The 26,754-nt window shown below is 38.7% G+C and overlaps 1 protein-coding gene across 1 annotated transcript in view; it reads left to right on the forward strand.

Annotated features, from left to right (window-relative positions):
- IGSF11 (immunoglobulin superfamily member 11) overlaps positions 1-26,754 on the forward strand; it is a 143,072-nt gene that overhangs the window by 53,071 nt on the left and 63,247 nt on the right. The gene's annotated exons all lie outside the window — the stretch shown is intronic.

Genomic DNA, 26,754 nt, shown 5'->3' on the forward strand with positions numbered 1-26,754 from the left:
CCAGGTGGAGTGGTTGTTTCAGGACACAGACCCTCAAGGGAATTTACTCTTACTTTGGAAACATGAGTGTTTCTCCTGTGTAGTCCTTCACCTGGCTGACTGAGGTCCACCACACATGGAAGAAAATCTGCTTTACTCAATGAATGCATTTAAATGGTAATCTCAGTGAAAAATCCTCACAGGAGCACCTAGAATGCGTTTTGGTCAAATACCATGCACCCCCATGTCAGGCTGACACAAAAATTCTTCCTCACTGATAGGCATGCTTATTTGTAAAATGCAATAAACTTTAGTTCAGTATCACTTTAGCAAATTGGTCAGAAAAATCAAAACTCATTGAGGTTTGTAGGGGGAGGATGGGCACAGTGACCATGTGATACTGTTGACTGCTTGCTCCTCCTAGAAACTCCTTCCCTGTATCTTTATACTTTTCTGATGATGTCATTGGTTTCTATGGAGGATCCTTTAACATTCAGGTTTAGAATGTGTGCTTAGAACATGGTAACAAGAGAGGTCTAGAGGAAAGGAAGAGGAAAACTTAATTCTTAAAAAATCGACTACATGAAATAAGACACCATTGTCAAATTTCAAAATGGCATGCTTTGGGGAGTGAGTATAGATTAAATATAGATTAAATATAGATTGATTTTAAGTATCAAAATAAATAAAACCCTTAACTTTTTATCCAGTGCTTCAAAGTGTTATATTTTGTGCTGATTAAAAGGAATTATTTTGGGATTTCCTTTTGCAATAGAAAGTATACTATTTCAAACTTTTGTATGCAATGTCTGCCCCTTTTGCAGATAACATTGTTAGGATAGATAATATTTATCCATAAACTAAAAGCCATTAGAATCCCACTTGATATTGTACTTGCTGTATGTCTGTGTTTTAGTTGTTGTTGAATGTTGAATTTTAAAGTGCTAGAAACATTTTAATATTTAATAAGTTTGGGTAGATAATGTATGATAAAAGTTACTTTCAGTTAAAGGTTCAGAGGTTAATGTTTATGCTCGCTATTGATTTGTGTTTCACAGATTCCAATACTTCTTTTACTGACTGTGGTCTTATATAGATATACATAAATGGTACACAAACAAATATCTATTATTTTAAAATCTGAGCATTGTCAAAGTCACGAGGCTGTTTCCTGTGATCTCTTAAATAATGACCCAAATGATTAAGCTATAAGCAGACTCATTTTACATTTTCTGGCTGTTGTACCTGCTTTGCATGTGAGCAGATAGATGTCTTCAAGAAAGACTGCTTTAAATAAAATATTTATATAATCATTTTATATATTGACTTAAAAATAGAGATGCTATCACTATCAGAGATAATTCACTGATGCTATTACTGAATTCAAAGAGTTTGTATACAATAATGAAGAAACACAAATATTGAGGAAAGTTAAGAAAGAAGACAGGATGTGGAATATTTTAACCAGTATTTCTTAAATCTTATTTTGGAAAATTAATTTTTATTTTTAGTTATTTAAAACTCCCTGTAAAATGTTAACATTCTCACATATGATACTTTTTATACTAAAAGTTTTGCCCCAACACTGTAGGAAGCACACAATAATTTATAATTTTATAATTGTTGCAAAGCCACAAGCTAATATAGCCCTCTAGGATCAGTGAAAGTGCAGGGTGAAGTTATGTGGTCATTTGTTGTTTAAATTGTTAGCTTTCCCCACACTGAAACCTTTAGTGCATTTGTTAGAATATAGACTTTCAGACACTACTGTAGAGCTGTTCTTTGAGAGTCAGGTAAGGTTCATAATTAACTAATAGAGATGGCATTTAGAAACCAATGTGACTGTCAGGGAACAGACAGGCAGAGGAGCTGCAAAAATAGTTTGAAGGAAATGTTCAAATCACAGCCTTAAGTGCTGAATTTCTCCTTGTACAGATCCCACCATAGACCTGTGCTCTGTGGGTGGTCGCTGCTGTCCTTGAAATGCTGACCTAGACCTAACAAAGGGCTGCAGAATTCCAGATTAGAGATGCTTTAATCTTTTCTAAGAAGCTGAGCATGCTGCAAGCAAGTTAACTTAGATCATGATTATCTAAAATAGTCCTAGTCCTATTACCATAGATAACTCTATTTATGTCAGTGCTAAAATAGTGGAGCTAAATGTCAGAGTGGATCTAAGATTGGGCTACCTGTTGCTGTAGGGTTACTCCCTGGATGTCCCATAGATCCCTCTGACACAAGAAGGCTGAAATGGAACTTATCATCGTAACCCAGTGCTGATCCTCTCAGTTCTTTTAAAAATATTTATTTTCTGCAGTGCACTGACTATACCATGGGGAATAAAATAAGACATGTTCTCTATCTGGAGATTTTAGGTGAGTTGTGCAGTTTAAAAAGATTATTCTGTGTGTAGAATGGGTTGTAGTGAGTTCAAGATAGTAGTATGGAGAATGATGGAAGGCTGTTGTAGAAATCAAGCTGTGAGATCATGGCAACATGAACTAAGGTGGTGGTAGCAATGACAAGAGAGAAGTGGCCCATCAGGCAAATAGGTTTGGAAATTAGAATTAATGACAACTGATGATGGACCAAATATAGGGGGAATGGTGGAACAGGTGTTAAAAGGTGAATCCTGGGTTTCTGGTTCAGGCTCCAACATTGATCCAGAAACATTACTATGATGATAAATCCATTTGTTCTGGGAAGAGGCTTAGGGGAGGGACAGGGAGCAGTTTTGGGAATTATTAGGTTTTAAGTAACTTCAGGAAATTTCTTTTGTCATTTCTTTTTTTATCAACAAAGTTACTTCCCTACACCCTAGCCACAATTCTGGGATTCATTCTCTATAACTTCTTCCTCTAGTCCTGTTGACTTGATTCACTGTTTACAGCTTCATGGCCAGTCTTTTCTCTCTGTCTCTTACGCTTCTTTTTAGCATTAATGATTTTCCTCCTGGATTACTACACTTACTTTCTAATTAATCTCCAGTCTCTGTTCTTACCTCTCTATTCCCAAGTATCCCACACTGTCTTTTACAAAGCATTAGGGACACTTCAGTGGCAAGACATTATGGGCCGTTGCCTGGACAGTGCTCCTGCCCTTCTACCACTGTCTCATCCAGAAGAGCTTTGCTCTTTTCTTTTTCCCTTTTTGGGTCCACTATGTACAATTGTATTTGAAAGGCTCTTAGGTGTAATCACATAGGTGACCTGTAGAACTGTTCTTCTAGTGAGTCTTTATCGTGCCAACAATTGGCTGAGTATCATTTCTAAAAATATCTAGGTATTTTATTCTGTCCCAAATCCTCCACAGACTCACTGCTGCCTTAAGGACAAGCTTTACAATTTGTAGTAAGTACATGATCTGATTGAATTCCTCAAACCCAGCTTCTAACATTCTTGCCTAACCTTTTTGTTGTTGTTGCTGTTCTGAAACATCTTTTCTTTCTTATAGAATTCCCCTCTTGGCTGCCAGTTCATTAAACCCTGCTCAGGCATCATCACCCCTGTGAAATCTTTGTGGGTCACCTCCCGACAAAATTAATTGCTTTGTTTTCTGTTTAGCCACTGTATGGATAGTTTGTACACAGTACACTGGACCAAAATCACGTGAATATGTATCTAGGTTAGATTTAACAGGCTGTGGATTCCTTAGATACAATATCTGTTGTCTTTTTATTCTACACAGAGTTCTCAACTAGAGATGGGCAGTGTTGAAGTAAGTAGAACCAAAATTGTCAGTTAATGCAGCAATGCTAGACATGGCTAATTATTAGGAATTCTTAGTGTTTATAGCACATAGATGTTAGGTTCTTTGGTTTCCCCAGAGGCAGGGCACTTCTGGACCAATATTTAGGATAACAACATAGGTGGATAGAACATTAATTGCTCTATTTCATTTCCATCTGGCCTCATCTGATAATCAGGTAGGTTAAGAGCCTGCTTTCAGGAATAAGAAAAGATTTGCAGTTTGGCACAGTCTTTTTTTTTTTTTAAAGAGTTATTTATTTTTATTGGAAAGTCAAATATACAGAGAGGAGGGAAAAAAGAAAGGAACGTGTTCTATCTGCTGGTTGACTCCGCATATAGTCACAACAGTCAGAGCAGAACTGATCCAAAGCAAGGAGTCCAGAGCCTCTTCCAGGTCTCCCACATGGGTGCAGGGTCCCAAGGCTTTGGGCTGTCCTTGACTGCTTTCCCAGGCCACAAGCAGGGAGCTGGATGGAAAGCGGTACCACCAGATAAGAACCAGCACCCATATGGGATCCCAGTGTATTCAAGGCGAGGACTTTAGGTTATAGGCCACCATGCTGGACCAGGCACAGTTTTTTTTTTTTTTTTAAGATTTATTCATTTTTACTGCAAAGTCAGATATATACAGAAAGGAGGAGAGACAGAGAAATCTTCCGTCTGATAATTCACTCCCCAAGTGACCGCAATGGCTGGTGCTGTGCCAGTCCGAAGCCAGGAGCCCAGATCCTCTTCCAGGTCTCCCACACGGGTGCAGGGTCCCAAAGCCTTGGATTTTCCCAGATCACAAACAGGGAGCTGGATGGGAAGTTGGGCTGCTGGGATTAGAATCGGCACCCATATGGGATCCCAGCACATTCAAGGCGAGGACTTTAGCCGCAAGGCCATGGCCCCGGCCCCCAGCACAGTCTTTTAAAGTCTTTTGGCAGATAATACATATGCCATAAAATTTGTTTATTTTTAGTGTGCAGTTTGACAGCTTTCAGTAAACTTAGATTTGTGAAGTTATTACCATAATTTAATTTTAGAACATCATTTTTGTTCTAAACATTCTCCAGAAAGAGAATGTGTACCCAGTAGTAGTCATTTTCTACTCCCTCTTCCCTGTCCAACACTGGGAAACCTCTGAACTAGGCTTTGTCTCTAGATTTTTATGAACTTTTTATGAAGGTGGAATTGTATAAGGGGTCTTTAAAACAATCATGGAAAATCAAATTAAATATAAAAGTCTGTTGTATAACAATTTTGAAATTTTTGTATTTTTGATAATATGTACTTTCAAGGATTTATTTGTTTGTTTGAAAAGCAGAAAGATGGGGTGGGAGGAGAGAGAGAGAGGGAGTTAATGCCATCCACTGGCTCCCTCTCCAGAAAGCTGTTATGGCCAGAGCTGGGCTATCCAAAGTCAGGAGTTTCTTCTGGACCTCTGATGTGGGTGGCAGAGGCTCAGGAACTTAGGCCAGCTCACACTGTTCTCCCAGGCACATTGACAGGAATCTGGATTCTAAAGTGGAAGTGGGATATTAACTGTATCGATTGTGTTTTCTCTCTATAGGTAATATCCTTTGAAACTCAAAGTTACTAATTTCTTGAAGCTTAAATTGTCAGCTTATTATTTTATTATTTGTACATCCAGAATCAAATCTACAAAATCATTGCTTAACTCTGGCACAGCTTTTCTTCTTTGTGTTCTTCTCTTTTTATTTATTTATTTTAAATTAATCCTAGAATCGCTGTAACTTTATCTCACCTGTGGATTTGTCCAGTTCTTAGATGCAACTCAGAAAACCAGTGCATAGGTCCAATGCTCCATAATGGTGTTTGGAGTTGTTGGTGAGGATGGTGACCATTTGGTCTACCAGTCTTAAAGAGTTATTTGCTAGAATCTCCTTGTTCTTGTGAATAAACACTTTTTACAAAATAGAGTAAATCAAAGTATAAGTGGACAATGCACTTTGTACTAAATGCTTGAGTAACACCATTAAATTAACCAATGCTAAAGTTTTTGACTGTGATTTAAACTTGAATGGAATATGGTACTTAGAAAAAGGGGATATCTGAGTAAAAACTATCAGTGTGGGCTGGGAGACCTATGACAAACAGGCCACATTTATGTTGGCTACATTTATGTTTCATAATGCCTAGTACAGCATTTTTTCTTGCTCATTTCACATTTTGGAATGTAGATTGTTTGTGATAGTTTTTGGTTCATTTCCCTGATCTTCTCCGTGCCAGTTTAAGGAATTGCTAATTGTCCATTCTTACTGGAAAGTACTGATTTCCATTTGAATATAACAGTCTTTTTGCTGAAACTTTCCTATGGTTGATTGGCGCACACACAGAAGCCTTCTGTTTGTGGACTGAATGTTCAGCCAGCCGTGACGTAGCCTCTATTGTCAATGAAGCTTATTCATCACTTTCCCTGTTAGTACATTGTACGGACCTTGCAGAGGATCTTGGAGACTGAATGGAGTGCTTCTCCTTCCCCACCTCCATCCACTGTTGATATTAAGGGATGCTGCTATCTTTTCCAGACCTTGTAGATAATTAGATCTTTTTTGTTTTCCATTGATTCTCAATAGTAACCTGCAGATGGTAGGCACTGATTGAGAAGTTGTTCATTTTACTTAATTAAAACAAGGCAGTTAGTGCTCATGAGAGATAATTTTTCCCTTATAGTATGGGCATTTATATTATATCAATGTTGTTTTACAAACATGCAGGCAATGTTATATTTTTATAATGTTAAAGTGGAATTGATGCTCTTAGGTTAAGAACTCATTACTTTTTAGACAAACTAATCTTGTATATTTGATTTTGTATATTGTGTATTAAACATTTGGATTAAGTTCACAGTTTAATTGTTGAGTTTCATCTGTACAGATACAGCTGAAGAGACACAAAAGGGGTTGTTTGTCCCAATTCATGACTAGAATACAGTCAAAGTTGTTATCAGACTAGGCCTATTGTATCATTTGGTAAAATCATGTGCCCTGAAATACAGCAGGCACTTTCTGTCAGAGCTTGATAAAACACTTTCAGACCAGCATAGCATGGTTATTGGCCTTGTCTGAATAGTAGTGTTGGGATAAGTGATGTTACTCTTGGTGTGGATATTGGGTAATGGAGTGCAGGATAGGACAATATTTGAATTATTTTTGATTCCTAGTAGTTAATGATATTTTTCAAAATAGTCCCTGAAAAATGGTATGCATCTTTCCTACCTTCCCCATCCTGGGACCTCAAAGTTGAGTTTCTGAGTTCCAGGGGCTCCGTAAACCTGTATCTCTGTTTCAAACAGGTACAATTCCCTGGATCTGTGGTTTACATAGTTCCTGGAAAGTAGGTAATTCTGGAGGAGCTGGTTGCTTCAAGTTTTTATTTGAAAGAGTTGTGTTTTTCTTGGAGACATGCAGAGGAGATTCATTTCTTCCAGACAAGGAATCCTTCTTCCCTACTTATGTATACATGCATGTGAAATTCTGTGAACCCATAGAATTTCTCTAAGTTGAAAATGACTTCAAAGGGGTCAGTGTTGCAGTATTTGAGTTAAGCCCCTGCCAGCAGTTTAATCATCCCGCATGGGTTTGAGTCCCTGCTGCTCCTGTTCAGATCTAATTCACTGGTAATGGCCTGAGGAGGCAGACAAGAAGTCCCAAGTGTTTAACAGCCCCTTCTACCCACATGGGAGACCTAGATGAAGCTTAAGGCTCCCAGCTTCAGCTTCATTCAGTTCTGGTCATTGTGGCCATCTGGGGAGTGAACCAGCAGATGGAAGATCTCTCTTAGTCTCTCTCTCTTTTTGGATCTCTCACTTTGCATAAATAAGTAAATGTTTTTAAAAAGAAGCTACTGAAAACGAGTCTGGAGTGGATATCCACTGAAGTAAAATCTTGGGTCTGCTCAGTTCCAGTTGGAGATAAATCAGGAGACTCCTGAGATGCTCAAGGTCTGGAAACAGTATTTCCTTTTGAATTATTTGTAAAATCCAAAGCACTGCTTGGCACACAGAATGTACAACAGAAATGTGCTGCCTACAACTCTGTATCCAGTCTTCTCCACTTATATGAGTTTATCTGAAATCACTAATAGCCAAGGTCATTCTAGAATCTTACATTTTGCCCTGCATGCCTCTCAAATATCTCAATAACATATGTATGAATTTGGAGGAGGGTACTTCAGAGTGTTCATAGAAAATGTGCAATAAAAAACTATGCATGGATTTCAAAAAAAATTACACCAAAATTATCTTTTAATTCCATTTTGCATGAACTTTCTGAAGTCCCCTCAAATTGATTGAACTTTCACATTTTTTTTCCTAGATTTTCACATTTCACTTTCAAGTATACCTCCCATTTCTCAGCAATGTACTTACCATCTTTTCAGTGTTTATAGATCCTCCTTTCTGTGATGAGAGCATTTAACAAATTGAATGACTACCTAATTAGATTCAGATGCACATTGATTGTAAGCATGGAGTAAGGTAGGAACATATAATATAGAAAACATTTCTCCAAGCCACTCTCTATTGCCCGGTTTCCATAATATAAAGCAAGTGTTCTTTGTACCTAGATTACTCGAGTATGCTCATAACTTACCCATGTCCTGCTCTCTCCTTCAGATCTGTGTACCATACTGCTGCCAGAATAACTTTATTGAAAGCATAACTACATCCTTATGAAAATCTACAGTGTTTCCCTATTGTATTTCCTTGGAGTCAAGACTGAAGCCTAAACATTGAAGTCATGATGGTCCTTTGCATCTCTTTGTGATTCAGTTTTCTCTACCTCCCATTGTGTATTCCTGAATCTAACAGCTTCTCTGAATATCCCATCCACTTGCATGACTCCAGCTCTTTGTAGAATCTTCTCCCCAAGATCCCTGGAAAACCCCTGCTTACCCTTTGCAACTTGAAGGTTAAATCTTGTCTGCATCTTCTATCTTAGACCTTTCTCTGCTCAGATGAGAGACTATAGCTTACAGTGCTTCTGTATATCACTTTTTTGTATCATTCCTCAAACATTTTGAACTGATAGTTTTTTAAACTGTAAAAAGGGCAATATACTATAAAATAGAGTGTAGAAGAGGTCTACAAAATAGAAGCCTCATTTTAAATTTATTGAACTTAACACATATAAAATTACTTAACATGATTTTTGTTAAAGTTTCCAAATGTTTCCTCTGTGTTTCTGTGCTTAGCTGTCTTCTTGTGGACCAACAGCAGACATGTCTTGTAGTTTGGCATGGGTTCATGGATTACATTTTAAGTAGCACTGCTTGTTAGCATTTGTCAATTTTGTAGTCATTTGCCTGTACTTTTGCTTTTCTAACTAGAATGGAGTTGGATCTTGCTGATCTTGTGTTTGGGGTAGCTTCCTATATTTTGTCCCCTAGGCTGAAAAAAAAAATGAAGTTTTATATTGGTACATAGTACAGAATTGATCAGTTAAAGTCTGTTCAATGAATTAAGTGTAGCCTTGGTCTTTTTACCTTGTAGTCACAGTTGTCTCCAACTGGAACTGAGCAGACCCTTGAGATCCTGCACCTGCTTAGGAAGTCTGGAAGAAGGTCCTGCTTCCTAGCCCCTTGCTTCAGATTGACTCAGCTTTGGCTGTTGCAGCTATTTTTGATGTGAACCAGCATATGGAAGAACTTTCTGTCTCTCCTTTTCTCTGTCAATCTGTGTTTTCAATAAAAATAAATCTTATAAAATAAAAATGGTGCTGCTTATACTTAATTAATGTGGCCATGTGTTTGTATATTTGTGTAACTTAGAAAAAAGAGAGGACTAAAACAGATGGAGAAGCATTAGCCAGTGTGAATTAGAGAGGGCACATTCCAGGAAATAGGAGAGGACAGAATGACAGCAGAAGGGTACCTGGAGACTGAAAGACATGGTAAACCAGTGGACATAACAGTGTGGTGTGGCAGTGACCAATAATTCTGCAGCATTCAGTGAGTAGAGATCTGAACTACACCGCATCTGGAATCCCACCAGCTACAAGGTGGGAATGAACATTCATTGGGAACTCACAAGGTGAAGACAGAGTAAGAACTGCCTATGCTGCTGGTTCTTTGATTTGACCAGGAGCAGAAAGAGAGTGTCAAGTCCCTGATGGGCGGTGGAGAATAGGATTGATTTTACAACCAGTCCACTCTCTAAAGCCAAATTGGGCACCATTTTATATGGGGAGAAAAAAGCTCTGGGACAGGGCTACAAATGCACGGAGCTGGGAATGAACTCATTTCTGGCTAAGTGAACTGCAACAGCATGACATCCTACAGGTTCCAGCTAATATATCCAGGTAGCCCTCAGACCTGACAGCCAGCAGATCAAGAACTCTAATAGTGGCACATCAGGTGCCATTTTGTGCAGTGTGGCAAAAGCTTTAAGACTGCAGGGACAATAGTGAGCTGCTCCTAAGAAGAGCTGGGCACGAACTCACTGAGCTCAGAGTATTGTGTCAGTTCCATAGGGAAAATAATAGCAACTTCAGCATTGTAGGGGTCAAAATAGGTCCATGTGGTCCCCAGACCTGATGGCAAGATCAGCACCACCGACAACCTCGCTGTATAGGACTCCTCATGTCTTCCTAATACTGAGACCTGCTCCAACCAGAACTGAGAGAAAGGTTGTACAGACAATGGTGCAACCTCAACATGGTAGCACAGGAGGTGGAGAACACTGAACCAGGAACTGGGGCTATGGAGATCATGGTGAAAGTCAAACATAAGAACCCAGACCTGGAACTTGCTGGAGGGAGTGGCACAAGTGACTGAAAACAAAGAACCGTGTACCAACCACAATAAGTAATATCAACCTGTGGACCTGTGGGTAATAGAGCTTAGAAACCTGCCCCAAGCAGAAGAATCTGATAACTAGAAGTACAATGACAAAAGCAAAAGGAGAGACAAAGGCACATTGAATATTACTGAAGACTCCCCTGCAATGGAGCAAAACCTGTTGCCAACCTCAGAGATCACAGAGGGAGACCTCAACAAAATGGGGGATACAGAATTCAAAGCACTTGTTATAAAGTTTCTTATCAATAATGAGAAGCATGTAATACAGGAGTTCAAGGAATTTAAGAAATATGTTATACAGGAAATGAATCAAATGAAAGCTTATATCAGAAATTAAGAATACAGTGGAGCAAACATTCAATTGTGAGTCTCCACAACTGAATGAAGCAAGCAGAAGAAAGAATCTCAGAATTGGAAGATATTTCCTGTCACAAGGGGGAAGCAAACAAAAAGCTGGAAGCAGAGCTGGATCAGGCTAAAAAAATATTCAAGAATTGAAAGACACTATTAAGAGGCCTGTTATAAGAGTGATGGGAGTCCCAGAATGTACAGAAAGAGAGGCTAGGTTTTCAAATGTATTTAATGAAATAATACGGGAAAATTTCCCTAAACTAGGAAAGGGATTTGGAAACAACATCCAGGAGGGGCACAAAACTCCCAACAGGCTTCATCAAAAGCTCTCTTCAATTGAATATAAGGAAAAGATCCTTAGATGTGTACATGAAAAAAAAATCAACTAACATAAAGGAGTGCCAATTAAACTCACAGGAAACCTCTCACAGAAAACCTTACAGGCCAGAAGAGAATGGAGCGACATATTCCAGATTCTAAAAACAAAAAAAAACCTTTCGGCCCAGGATAACATATCCAGCAAAGCTTTTCTCTGTCTTTGAAAATGATATATAAGATTCTTCCACAGTAAAGTTAAAAGAATTTACCTCTCCAAACCTGCCCTGCAAATGATACTTAAAGTTGTTTTCTTGACAGAGAAAAGGAATGGCACCACCAAAACCAAAGGCAAATGTGAAATACATTCCAGTAAAGTAACAGAAGACCAAATCATGAAGAGCTTATTGCTAAAATAACAGGACCATGTTACCATCTATTCATATTAATGCTGAATGTAAATGGCTTAAACTCACCAATCAAACATCATAGATAAGTAGACTGTATTCAAAAAACAAAACCCATATATTTGTTACCTATGGGAGACATATCTTGTCAGCAACGATCAGCAGAAACTATATCTCATGGATTTTGTTTTTTTTCATCCTTTAAAATACTTTCTTTTTCATTAAATTCTCCACTGGCTCATGGATCATACAGTAGCATTATTTTCTTCAAGAAGGTTCTTGATTTTCTTTTTTGTTTCTTCAGTGACACATTAGTCATTCAGTAGCTTATTTAACAACATGGCATTGCAAATTTCTTCCTGTTGTTGATTTTGTATTGTGGCTTTCATTTAAGGGGATATATAGTGAATGTGTAATGTAGAATATCATATCCAGATGTGAAGATACAATGCATTATTTATCTCTAATTCCAGATCACAGATGGGACTACCAATGAAACAGTTAACTATATCTTTATAGTAGGATGCTGGACTCTTTGCCATTGTCCATGCCTGCAGTGATGGGCATATGGCTTTATGAAGAATTATAGTAATAATATAGGGGAACTCAGTGGCAGCAGGAAGGAGACTTGGTCACGGGATAAGGGAAATCCCAGGGCCTATGGAACTGTATCATAAAATGAAAATAATAGTAAAAAAAGAAGTAAAACAAAACAAAGCAAAAAGAGAGGGCTATAGTGTTCATCAGTATTTTTAATCCCTCTGTGATTGTCATTACTGTGCCAGGAGTGTAGACCTCAGTCGGAGTTTCTGATGTGGGTGGCGGAGTCAAGTACTTGAACTATTAGCTGTTGCTTCCCACGGTGTGCAAAGTAACAGGAAGCTGGAATTTTGTGTAGTGTTGGGATTCAAATCCAGACACTCTCATGGAATTTTGGTGTGGCGTCATATCCATTTTGTTTCCTGCTCACCCCATTTTGTTTCATAATTTAAATATGAAATTATAATTTGGTGAAACAGTATGCTTGGCACTGTGTACTGTTTTAGCAGGGAGGACTCAGTGGCAACTGCTTTCTATTTTCTTGTTAAATTGACCATATAAAAGCTGTCTTGTTACTGTAAAACTCTCATTTGTGCTTCTATTGAAAACAGGGGAGGAAATGTTGCAAATAGCATCAAGTAGAAATTGAAGCACTTATGAGTAAAGTTGTTACATTCACTGAACAGTTATTGCACATTGGCACTGTGAGTAGAGAAGACAGCTTCTGTGAGTCATGCACATTCTCATGATTCTTGTAGACAAGACAGACCTTTTCACCAAGTGATAGGGGTGAAGAGGCATGACTGTTTGCTGTGCCAAGACAGAAGGAGGGCACAGGTTCTGATGGAGTAGGAGAGAAAGGAGAAAGGGGTGCAATAAGATCAGAGTTCCTGAAGGAATGTAGCTTTGAACCTTTCGTTTATGAGAGGGAGGACATATTCTCAGTAGAAGGAAACACGCAAAGAAGATAAAGTACTAAGAGAACAGTCAATACTGCCAGTTCAGGGTTGCTTAGAGGTTGGCTGTGAGACTTGGGGTGGAAGATGAAGCTGTTGAAAGCAAGCCCATAGGAGGCATGCTAAGAAACTTGGTTTATGTCCTGTAGAAAATGGGGGCCTCTCATTGCAAGCTGTCACTGAGCTGTGACAAGATCAGATTTACCTTTTGTAAGACTTACTCTGGGTGTATTAGAGGACCATGAGCAGAGGCAAGGGGGACTTGTTAAGAAGCTGTTGCAGGGGTTCAGAGGTGGTATGCTGAGGGTCTGAACAGGAAGAGTAAAGGACAACAGGGATAAAGGGAAGAACAGTCAGAGTAATCTTGGAAGTTAGATCTATTGCTTTGTTGTAAAAGATGAAAAAATATTGAGTGAATCTCAGGTTCTTGACTTGGGGGCATCTGTTGGAACGGTGAATGCAGGAGGAAGATCAAGTTTTGGGGGGGCAGAGAATGATTACATTTTGCAAAAACTATTTTTTTCTGCATTACAGGATGTGATCTGAGAGGAGGAAAGACTAGCAGACAATTTGATACATGTGTCTGGGATGCTGAGGTCAGGGCCAGAAAGGCAGTTTGTAAAAAAAAATTTAAAAAAACATAAGCCTTAATCTTTATTGATAATGATGACGTTAGCAACAACAAGCAAAGCGATCCTTTTGTCCTAGCATCCTGACAGAGAGAACAATTTGTTATATTTTACAAATGAAGCTGTCATTAAAAATGTCCAGTTGGACACTCCTTTTCTCTCCCACCTCAGTTCTCTCCTTAATGGATTTAGAATGTTTTTATCTCCATTCTCTGTTTCAATTCCCATAGTGCCTTTTCGTTTGAAATATGGCTTTGAAATTAAATAGGATTGGATTTTGGAAGGTCTTAAATTTTAATGTGATACTCTACATAACTCCAAGCTGTATTTTAATGTGACTCGGCATATCTCTTGATGCCTCTGGGAATGTTTCAAGATAATTTACTATTAGTAATAATATTTTATCATTAGTCCTCAGAAGGAAGTTTAGAGAAAACTATTACAAAAAGCAGAATATTTCCTCAAGGTGGTAGAAGGGATAAATGTCACTCCCTCAGCTTCATGGCTTTGTATTAGTCACCTTTTCTTCTGCCTTCTCTCTCTTGTGTAACGGGTGGTTTTAGGTCGGAATCCAGGGAGCCCTGAGGGCAACTTAAGTGACAGAGTTCTTGCACCCAGGAGTCTTGGTTCATTTTCCTCTTCTTCCCTTTCTTGCTTACCATCGCTATTTCAGAAGGATGAGAAGGCTTCTCCTTCTAGGGACCTTTGAGGAACCTACACTTGGATGTCCTTGTTCTGTCCCTTTGTGGTCTATATACATCTTTCTTTAATGGTTCTTTCCCTCCCGATTCCATTTGAACATACAGTCAGCCATTCTGATTTTTTAAAAATTTATTTTATTTTTATTGGGAAGTCAGATATACAGAGAGGATCAGAGACAGAGAGGAAGATCTTCCATCCAATTATTCAACCCCCAAGTGAATGCAATGTCCCAGAGTTGAGCAGATCCAAAGCCAGGAGCCAGGAACTTCCTCCAGGTCTCCCACATGGGTGCAGGGTCCCAAGGCTTTGGGCCATCTTTTACTGCTTTCCCAGGCCAGAAGCAGAGAGCTGGATGGGAAGTGGCGCTGCCAGGATACAAACCGGCACCCATGTGGGATCCTGGTATGTTCAAGGTGAGGACTTTAACAGCTAGGCTACTATGTGCGGGGCCAGCCATTCTGTTTGAATTACCTTGAAATTATAGATTTCTTTTACCCAGCTATTTCTCCTCTCTCACTATCACTTCTGCTTTCCCCTTTCTTCCTTCTCCCCTTCACACTCCTTTCTTATCCTCTTTTCCCTTCTTTTAAAATTATTCTATTAGGGGAAAAAACCTTCTAGGTTCAATCATCATAGGCATATGTGTGTCTTTTGAGCTTCTGTATTGTTTTTCATAAAAGCCAGCCTTTTATTGAATCTATCTTGTATTGGGAAGATCAGTGTCTCCTACAACTCATTACGTTTTCTGCATCTTTAAAAGTTAAAAGCTATTATTTTGGCACCACGATGCTTTTATGATGTGTCAGCTATTGGTGCTCTCTGTTTTTGTTATTCTCTGTGTCCTGACAGTTCTACTTTCTGTGGTTTGTAGGGGAGGGCAATGGTGGCTGATTTGGCAAAATGCAGAGAAGAGGCAAGTGTTTAGTATTTGAATTACACAAATTTAAAAGCCTACTATAAAACTAAATTTGGAAGAAAAAAGAAAAATCCTGGATAAGTATTTGTAGACTAGAGAGGAAGGAGTTGAGGAGTTGAAGAACCTAGATACTGGCCTTTGAACATAGAGAAAAATTTGAGGAAGCTTTGATGAATTCTAGACAACAGTGGATCTCTCCCAATTACGATTGATTTTCTGCGTTGTTAGGGAGTGAGAAAGAAACCTCAAAGCAAAATGTAAGATTTAAGTATCAGTTTCCTGCTGTAATTAAATAACTTTAATTACAGATAAAGACAAGTATTGAAGTTATATGTGTGTGTGTATATATATATATAGTGCATGTGGTTTGTGAACTGGGATTTGTATTTGCAATGTATTGAGTAGCAGTAAGGTAAATGGAAAGTTTTTATCCAGATTGACATAGGTGAAAATCAGGGTCTGTGTAACATCCTAGTTGGGTTATTTGATATCTCTGAGCCATTCAAGGAGGTGGAACTGATATCCACATTACTGTGGTGTTTTGATCATGAGGTGAGATATAAGTCTGGAATAGAGCCTGGCTCATGATAGACACTCAGCAAGACCTCTTGCAGTTAAACTTTCTCTCAGATTGAAGACCCATATGCCCATATAAACTCTTCTTTTTATAAGCCAGCCCTACTAATATTTGAAGGTCAGTGTCCCAGCAGTGCCTGATTCTGTATTTTTCCCTCCAGATTCATAATGTGTGTCCTTTTTGAATTTTCCCAAGCCCATCATGTTTCCACTGGAGTGTCTCCCAACCACGTAGGAGATTGTGATTTTGTTGTGGGTTCATTCTTGTATCCTGGGGCTTTAATGCAGGTACAATGAGGACTAGATCTTTGTTGTTTATGGGCAGTACCAATAACAGTGATGAAGGGGACATTGACCATCTCAGGTGATTGTAAACAATCAGCCCCTTATAGACCCTGTATCTTGTGTCTTGAGGATCAGATGGCATGGTGTATTTGATCAAATTATTTCCTTGCATCTATTGAAATGAATTTATAGTTTTATTCTTCAGCTTGTTAATGTGATGTGTCACATTTATTGGTTTGCATATGTGAATCCATCCCTGCATGCCAGAGCTATCTCCCACTTGGTCTTGGTGAATGAGCTTTCTGATGTGATATTGGACCCAATTAGCTAGGATTTTGTTGAGAATCTCTACAAATAAGATCATCAGAGATATTAGCTATAGTTTATTTCTTTATGTTTTTCTGGTTTTATAATTAAGGTGATGCTGACCTCATAGAAGGAATTGTGAGGACTCCTTTTAAATTTTTAAATAGTTTGAGAAGAAATGGAATTAATGCTTGAAAAGTTTGGAGAAATTCAGCAGTGTAGACATCCAATCCTGTGCTTTTCTTTGTTGAGAGGTTCTTTATGACTGATTCGGAACTAGTGTTAGTTGTTAGTCTACTTAGATTTCTTGTGTCATCATGGCTTAATTTTAGTAGATAATATGTTTCCAAAAGTCTGTCAATTTCTTGTGCATTTTCCAATTTGTTGATATATGATAGTTTGTAGTAATTCCTGTTAATTCTTTGTATATATGTAGTATCATCCATTATTGTATTTTACCCTCCCCTTTTTTCATATCTGAAAAGGTCGCTTATGAGAAGTCTAAACTAGGGCAACTTCAGTTGTTAAGGGAAATAGATGTGAAAAAGTATCTTATCCAAAAAAAAAAAATTACCAGTGCGTTACTGGGTCAGGGGTGATATATTCTTTTGTTCACCTCATCTTAGCTTTGGAGAAGACAGCAGCATGAGAACAAACGTTTCCCAAGTTGCCTTATATTAATTAGTGCTGCAGTGCTGCATTAAAGCAGCAGTAAATTCAGTTTTTATTCAGTATTACATACATTTCACTTCTTAGAGAACTCATCAGTATTTTTTTAAAGATTTATTTATTTATTTATTCATTTATTTATTATTGGAAAGGCAGAAATGCAGAGAGGAGGCAAGACAGAGAGGAAGATCTTCCATCTGCTGATTCACTCCCCAAGCAACCACAATGGCTCAGAGCTGAGCAGATCTGAAGCCAGAAGCCCAGAGCCTTGTCCAAGTCCTCCACATGGATGCAGGGTCCCAAGACTTTAGGCCATCCTCCACTGCTTTCCCAGGCCACAAGCAGGTAACAGGATGGGAAGTGGCACCACCGGGATACAAACCAGCACCCATATGGGATTCCAACATGTGCAAGGTGAGGACTTTAGCTGCTAGGCTACTGTGCTAGGCCCATGAGAGCTCATCACTAGTTTTTAAAAGATACAACTGTTAAGTGCAATTCCTCATACGGCTGGTGATTAGTATATTGGTATTGGTCGGAAAAGGCTTGAATCCTTCTGTGTGATTTTCTTCTTGGCTCAATCTTGAGTGCCACAGCAATAGAAACATTGCTTGATGTTTTGCATAGATATTATAATAGGAATGAAGTCAGAGTGTAGCTTTGAAGAGAAAGGGTTTCCTGCATCCAGTTGTCAGACCTGCTCCATCTTCTGGTTGGAATGAGAAGTTTGCTTCTTGGTTTCTCCCAGTAGAATGTCTTGTTTTCCATGCTCCTCACTTTGTGTGGTGGCCTGGCAACTTCCTTGGAACCCCAAATCATGGTAACTGTGGTAGAAACCCCTTTTGATGAATAGGATGTGTATCATTTCAGTGCTGATGGTAGTTTGGGGGCCATGTCTTAGGGGTTTGCATACAAAATGCTATTCTATTATAGACATTATCCTGTAAGGATATTGGAAAAGATAGCTTTAAAATTTGAGCCTGTTACTATCAGTCAAAAACAGTTGGAAAACAAAATAAAATTTTAAGTGAACATGCTGGCCATATTTTTTGACATTGAGATTGAAATGATGATGATTAAAATGGTGCCTTGGGCTCAACAGCGTGGCCTAGAGGCTGAAGTCGTCACCTTGAACGCGCCCACCAGAATCCCATATGAGCGCCGGTTCTAATACCAGCAGCTCCACTTCCCATCCAGCTTCCTGCTTGTGGCCTGGGAAAGCAGTCAAGGAGGGCCCAAAAGCTTTGGGACCCTGCACCCACTTGGGATACCTGGAAGAAGTTCCTGGATCCTGGCTTCGGATCAGCATAGCATCGGCCATTGCGCTCACTTGGGGAGTGAATAATCGGATGGAAGGTCTTCCTCTCTGTCTCTCCTCCTCTCTGTATATCTGACTTTATAATAAATAAATAAATCTTTAAAAATAAATAAATAAAATGGTGCCTGAAATTTTGGCACAACCATTTTTTTGTGAAAAGCTGCGGTGTTAACAATGTTTTGGATAGACTTTTTACTTGTAGGCTGAATTTAACGCATCCTTTCCCCCAAGTACATATTTGGTAGAGCACATCTTTGAAATTACAGTGCAAGATTGTGACAGTATGTGATTTACTGTATATGTTTCTAATATGCTACTTTTATGTGTTTAACTGGGTTACAAATATGTCTGTCATGCAGATAGTAACATAAACCTATGAGGAATGAAAAAAAACTGAAAGAAAAAGTACAGTAAAGAAAATAAAAATGATATGATATTTTAAAATCCGGATTTGTGAACAAAGTGATTTAAATTTTTTTCTTTTCAAGGCACTTCAGTAAGAGAAAATAGAAAATTTCTCTTTTACTTTTAAATTTTTATTAATATAATCAACAGATTTCATGTATTTCATAGGTGCAGTTCTAAGGAGATAACCATGCTTTTGTGTCTTGGAGGAAAATTTCTTCTCTGTAGAATTTAATCTGTAGCCATCTGTCGCTGTATCTCATTATGTTCTTCATATAATTAGAGCAATTAGGATGAAGCTTGCATCATATAGTGGTCTTGGAAGAGAGTCGAGCTGTTTCCAGGCTTATTTTGATAGACTGGGGATTAATGGCTTATTCTTTTAGATAAATTGATGGAAGCTGAGAAATGTTTTAAGCTAGGAAAAGGAGAAGGGTGGATTTGTTTTCTGTTTTTTGTAATATGTAATGCTACTTTATTAATCACCATGGTAACTAGGTATCTTGATAAATGTTTCCAATGAGACTAACTGAAAAACTAATAGAGGATAGGAGAGAGACTGGGGAGTGAAAGGGTATGAGCTCTGTGTTGTGGAGACAGTGGTGGGAGCTTGGCTATAGATTTTTTACACTGCAGTAGTTGGTGAAAAGAGGAAGAATACTTTATATGAGGCAAAGATAGGGATATGAAAAACAATGTGCTAAGTCACTATAGGACTACCCAGTTAGACCTCAGTTCCACTCTATACCTAACTAGGGTTAATGGGTTAATATGCTCTTCCACAACCTGGTTGTGTCTTGTGGTAATGTGTGATCATTCCCCATCTCACTCTTTCCCCCTCTGTTCTTGGCAGTTGTTGATGTACTAGCAGGATTCTCATTGCTAACACTGAGCTACTGTATTATTCTTTGGACAGATTCTCCAGTGTAACCTGCTTTTGCCACCAAATACATTTTTTAAATGAAATACTATTCTGTCTATCTTAGTAAATACTTACATTGCCCACTATGCTGGACTTTGTTGTCCTGGGTTTCAGAATGACCCAAAAATAGACTGGCCTATTTAACCTCCTGTAGCTCTTTCATTGGCTAGTCTGCTGTTTTCTAGGTCTGTATAGTATCCTGGCCTCACATACCTCTGTACTTCTCCATATATCCCATTGCTGTCATCTAAAAATTCCCTTTGTTCTCTGTTTATATCCTAATTCCTCAAAGGTTTCCCCTTGGCACCTCAATATCCTAATTGTGTCATACCACTGATCAGTTCTTACATTTTGATTGAGCAGCATAGTTGTTGGTGACATGGTGAAAGCTGCTGAGTGAGTGATGGGAACTGAAGTGGAGGTGGAGGAATTTGTGGTAGCATGGCTCACTTCATCTGAATTTCAAGCTATTGTGGCAATCTTTGAGAATTGAGCAAGAAAAATTAGGCTAATAAAACCCTGAGTTGGGTGTTTAGTTCAGTCTTCTGTTGAAACTCCTGTCAGAGACTTGATGTCACCAGATTCCCTGTGCCTTGGACACTTGCCAGAGAAATCCATTTTCTCCGGTTTGGAGGGCATGAGTCCTGGATGCATTGAATGCATTCAGCTGCTGGGTGTGTGCCCAGTGCCTTCTACTTAGAACAGCTAATTCTAGGGGCTGTCCATGTTTCACTCTATTCAGACCAGCACTCATGTATGTGTGCCAGGCTCCTGCTGGGCTTGGCATATGCTGGGGAGCTGGAGAGCTTGGCATTTCTTGCCATGCTCACTGCTGGGTAGGGCTGGTGCCTGTGTAAGAGGTGATGGAAGAGGGAGCAGCATAGAATAGAACACTGGGATTTAGAGAGAGAGAAGAAGCAAGCAGCAAGGACAGAAATAAAAAGTGCTTTAAAAATGAAAGGAACTGCTAATTTGCATTGCTTGGAGGAAATATGCACTGAGAGCAAGGTTGTGGTGTCTTCCTAGGTGTCATTGTCATGTATCATTGCCTAGGTCCTAGTATCACCTGAAAGTCGCTTACTCCAACTCCATTCATCTGTGGTGTGGTCTGTGCCTTATTCCAACTCCAGTTTAAGAAAATACTAATTCTGTAATGAGTACTTCTATATTTTATTTCTCCAGGGGATACTGAACTCTGTGATTTGCTTTTAGACTCTAGACTGTATATCTGAAAATGTTTCCTTTATCTGAATTATGTCTGCCAGATAATAAGCTGTAGTTTCACAGTTAAAGTTTAGGACATCACTCTCTAGCCCAACATCCATGCATAATATTTCAGTGTTAGATTTTATTGCTTCAAAATGGCAAATAAATAGAGTGCAAGGATTGGCATAGACTGCACAAATGAATCCATTCAACAACTAGTTATGATGGCAAGCTTTTGCCATCATAAAGCCTACATTTTAGCTAGGAAAGAAGATAGTGAACATTAGTCATTATAAGTGTAATACTCTCAGTAAGTGTGATAGGATGTGACAAATACTTTGGAAAACAGAAATAATGCAAGTGCGAGGTTAAGTTGAAAATACATGAGCGAGACTACATGGGTCAGGATTTTTAAGTTGGAGAAATTTAAACCTCGTATTTTAATATAGTTTGAAAAGATGGCAGGTGTCAATCAAGTTATCTCAGTCCAGATAAAAATGGAGAATCCCCCAAGCAAACACTTGAGTCCCTGTGGACTTGGAGTTTGCACTGTTCTCCAGCTCAAACTTCCCATGTAGGCAAGTGGGTCTCATTAGCCCGTGTCTGCCCAATGACTTCTCAGCTTCCCTCCCAGAAGCTCTGTGTCTTTGCTATTACTTCTCCACTTAACATTCGCATGAGTTGCCTTCTCCCTGTTTCTTTTGCTTTTAATTAATTGGAGTCTTACCATTTTCAAAGTTCTGCCTGAATTGTGTGGCCTTCTTAAACCCATCTTTGTTCTTAAACTCACAGTGATTGTGGGACTGTGATTAATTATTCACGGTCCCTCTTGACACTTACTTACATAGTGCTGTTTATTCCTTGAGGTATGTTCTGTGGCTGTTCCTTTTACTTCTCCATCTGTGATGATGAACTCTGGAAGAGCATGGACTGTTCCCCTTGTTTATCTTGTGTTCTCAGGCATACTGGTATATGGTGCACTGAGAGATATTGAAAAATGGCTTTGTTAATTAGTGGGATAGAAGCAATTGCCTTACACATTATATGTGATGAATTTTTATCTCTTTGGTTCTTTATGTGTTTCTATGTTGCTACCACTCTGGCAGTTAAGGAACTGAGTAGTGGGTGGATGCGTTGTGCATGTCTCTAGCAAGTGTAATAAAGCTGATTCACTTTATTTTTAGAAGGCAAATTTCACTTCACAGTGGGTAGCTAAATAAGTACTCTGTGTTTTTTAATGTGGTATTATGCTGTGGGAGATTGGGCATCACAGGTTTAACATCTTTAGTTAACACTTGCTTAAAATTTTTGAAGGGATAGAGAAAGCTATAGCTCTGTCTTGTGTATACTTTTGAAAGATTTGTTTGAAAGTCAGAGAGAAGGGAGAGGAAGGAGTGAGAGAGGGAGACAGACATAGATACCTCCATCAGCTGGTTTACTTCTCAGATGGCCACCAATGGCCAGGCCTGGGCTAGGCTGAACCATGGGCCAGGAGCTTTATCTGGTGGTACTGCATGTGTGGCAGACGTCCCAACAGTTGGGTCTTTTTTCTGCTACTATTCTATGTGTGTGTTAGTAGGGAGCTGGGTGGGAAGTGGAGCAGTCTGACTATGAACCAGTGCTCATATGGGATGCAGACATACCACAAGGTGGCTTAACCCACTGTATCATAATATTGGGTCCCTTAACATTTCTTTTAAAAAAGATGTATTTATTTACAAAAACAGGACATCAAATAACATGGTACAGAGTGACCTATGTATAGCTAAAGAAATGAAAAAGAAAATGAAAAACCTTCTTTAAGAAAACAGTGCTACTATGTGACCTATGTGTCACTGAAAAAATTAGTAAGAGAAAGACAATAATAACTTATTTGAATAAATGAAAATAGCAAAATAACATTGAAAGGAACATTTATAACATCAGGTGCTTACAATCAAAATGTCATATAAATGATCAAATGATACATTTCAGGGACTTATTAAGAAAGAAAAAATGAAGTGAGACATGATAAAATTTACAACCAAAATTAAAGGGAATTGAAACAAAAAAAACCCCTACTAATTGTAATGAGAAATAGTCATTTTTAAAGAAGATGAGCAAAGCCAAACTTTTGGCTTTTTGTTTTAAAGGATGTATGGTAGCTGTATGATAGAGACTACGATCATACCCAAATGTGAAGACACAATACAATTGCAGCCCTACCACCAAACCAAAGATGGACTTCCAATGAAACTGTTTAAATATGTATTGATAATAGGATGCTGGACTCTGCCATTGTTCACACATTGCCAACAGTGTCAGGATACACTTAAATGGAATGATGGACTTATGAGTGTTCATGAAGAATTATGTATTGAAATGATAGAGGGTAAGTTGTTGGGAGTACAGGAAACTTGGGGAGAGGGGTGCAATCCCAAAGCCTGTAGAACTGTGTCACTCACACACACACACACAAATTATTTATTTGAAAGGCAGGGTTACAAAGAAAGGGACAGACAGACAGACACACACACACACACACACACACACAGAGAGAGAGAGAGAGAGAGAGAGAGAAAATATCTTCTATCCCTACCCACTGGTTCCCTCCATAGGCCCCTGACAATCAGGATTGAGCCAGGCTGAGACCAAGAACCTGGAACTCCATTCAGATCTCCCATGTAGGTGCAGGGACCCAAGCATTGGGTCATCTTCCATTGCTTTCCCAGACACACTAGTAGTGGAGAGCCTGAAACAGCACCAATATGGGATGCTGGTGTCACAGCTGCTGGCTTTACCCTTTGCAATCCATTGCCAGCCCCATGTAATATTTTTAGTTGTGAAAAATTATCTGACCTTTATTAGTGTCCTTTCTAAAAGCATAGCTTCAAAAGAATCCCTTTGTCATAGATTTTGTTTTATGTTGCATGCATGTGCACAAAGGAAACTAAGCTGGTTTCTTACCCTCCTCTGCATTTTATTTATAATATCAACTACTTTTCTTCAGATGACTCTTTACTGTTAGCTGTTAGAATTTGGGTCTTTTTGAATACTAATTCCAGTCCCTGCTATACTTCCCATCCAGCTTTATGCTATTGTGCCTAGGAAGGAGTATAATGGCTTAAGTATTAAACCACTGCCACCAATGTGGAAGAGATCGGGATGAAGTTCCTTGTCCCTCCTCTCAGCCTGACCCAAGACTGTTGAGACCATTTTGAGAATGAATCCGTGGATGGAAGATATTCTTTCTGATTCTATTTCTGCCATTCAGGCCAGTAAACAAAATCTTTTAACACAAAACACAGACTTTTCTTCTGGTCATGACCCTGAAATTTGCCTATGTCATAGTGGGGTTATTGAAGACAACTGAATTTGCTTTTGGAGGAATCCCAGGCTCATTCAATGGCACTGCTTGTCAATGTATAATAAAAAAAAATAACATAAGGAAAAATGCAAAGAGAAAACGGTACACCTAGATTTACTTATATATTTGACATATGTGACTTTTCACCAAGTGCTGACAGGAAAACGGAATATGTATTCTGAGAATGAATGGAAATATGGAATAAGTGCATTTTAAAAGAAGTCAAGAGCTGTTCTTTAAGGAAGTAATCTAAGCTGGGGAGGTCTGCAGAATAAACAGGAATTAGAGAGCAAAGGAGCTGCATAGTTTGGCACCTGGAGGTTGGAAAAGCAGGCGTGCTGGAGGGCCTGAAGGTACAGCAACTGAGTGGAAGAGCAGCAGGAAAGGGAGCCATTTTGTTAGGGTGTTCTTACATTTAATTTTTGAATGATTCTTAGTTTGTGAGTGGGAAATAGCTGTGCAAAGTGAAATAACTTGAGTCTGGCACAATGGCTTATTTGGCTAATCCTCCACCTTGCAGGCAGGGTTTGCATCCTATATGGACATAGCGAGTGTCCCAGCTGCTCAGCATCCCATCCAGCTCCCTGCTTGTGGCCTGGGAAAGCAGTAAAAGATGGCCCAAAGCCTTGGGACCCTGTACCCATGTGGGAGATCAGTAGAAAGCTCCTGGTTTCAGATGGGCTCATTTCCACCTGTTGCTGCCATTGGGGGAGTGAACCAGCAGAAGAAAGATCTTTTTCTCTGCTTCTGTTTACCTCTGTCAATCTGCATTTCTAGTAAAAATAAATAAAAAGAAAGTGAAATAACTTGTGGATAAACAGCACATTCTTATAAAGTTGTGTCTGTTTCTTAAAAGATAATTCAAAGAAAAGAACAGTGAGAAGGGATTTAACATGGATCATGCTGTGATGAGTGGCTTTTATAGATTTTTTTTTTCTTTTATGCTTTCCAGTAATGAGTGGCATGCCTCATATATGAAAGACATTATACATTACTCATGTTCTGGTTTAATATATTGACATCAATTCTTGGTACTCAGTTTAGTTAGCATTCCTGTTTGCTTAGAATCCTTTATGCTTCTTAGATTATCAAGAATGTAGCAGTACAGATGAATTAGAGCCGTCTCTTCAAAATCCTGTTACCTTTGAAAATACATTTTTTTTGCTTTGTTTTCCTTTCCTTTTCACTTATCTTTAAGGTAATGTTACAAACATAATTATAGGGGCTATTGTCTCCTCTAAGTTTGGCTCCTGTGTTACCACCTCCTGTACCTTTCAAAAGTGTCTTGGGGGAGTGGAAGTTGTTGGATAAGGGAGAGGATTACTGGGTTGACTTGGTTGGGCTTCATGAATGCCTAGTTTAGGAAAGGATCCATTGGACATAAAGAATAGGAAGTGACAAGTAGTTTTATCTCCTCTTAAAACTGACCCTCATAAATATGATCCATATACTATCTGACTTAATAGCAGTTCTTCATTACTCAGTGAGTAATGTGTATAAAGAAGGAGACAATGTTTTTTGCGCGGTGATGAATTCTGTTTGTATTTGTATCACGTTAGAGTCATTTACTACTGTCATTTTGTTATATATTTTGTCATTTGTTTATTTGGGTAAAGGTATGGTAAAATTTGATCATCTGTCTTAAGGCTGCTTTTGTACTAACCTGAGACTGATATACATATATCACTAGAGACATGTGATCTAGAGATGAAAGTTGCCTTTGTAAATCTATGCTCTACTAAGCACATTGTGAAATACATGGTAAAGAAATTGGAAACAAAATCAGAGAAGTCTTTTAGTACTTATCATAGTACTGTTGGTTTTTAGCATGTGTGTAGCATCTAATTAAGATAAGGCAATTATTTCAAAGTTGTAAAGATACTACGATGTAGGAAATAACAAGTGGAATAGGAGGGTTTTAAATATTGCCCTGTTGGAAAATAGCCATATGACTTTAACCAAACAACTTGGCTTTCTGAGCTATTGCTCCATATGTGGAGTGGGAATAGCAATAGATACCTTATCACGGATCTCTGTGAAGATCCTAAGGTGATAATATTTCAAATGGGCATATGTGGTCTCTAACCTTTAAATGGATTCTGTTAAATAATTATGGAAGCATATAGTTATGTGCAAAATTAGGTAACTTACAGGACAATAGATGTAGGCCCTGATTTTTTCCCCCATTGCTGCTTTTTTTTTTTTTAAGTTGCTTTATTTTGACACTCTTTACATAGTTGATTAGGGCACAAAGGGTCAAGGGCGATAGGAAAGTGGGTAAGACTATTGTTCCATATCATTCCTTTTTTTTTTTTTTCTGTATCTGGGGTAAATGGGGAGATAACAGGAGAAGCCCCACACAGTCTCCCACCC

This window comes from Ochotona curzoniae, unplaced genomic scaffold, assembly GCF_017591425.1.
Source record: "Ochotona curzoniae isolate NIBS_2020 unplaced genomic scaffold, NIBS_Ocur_1.0 contig_4093, whole genome shotgun sequence".
In the NCBI taxonomy this organism is placed as follows: domain Eukaryota; kingdom Metazoa; phylum Chordata; class Mammalia; order Lagomorpha; family Ochotonidae; genus Ochotona; species Ochotona curzoniae.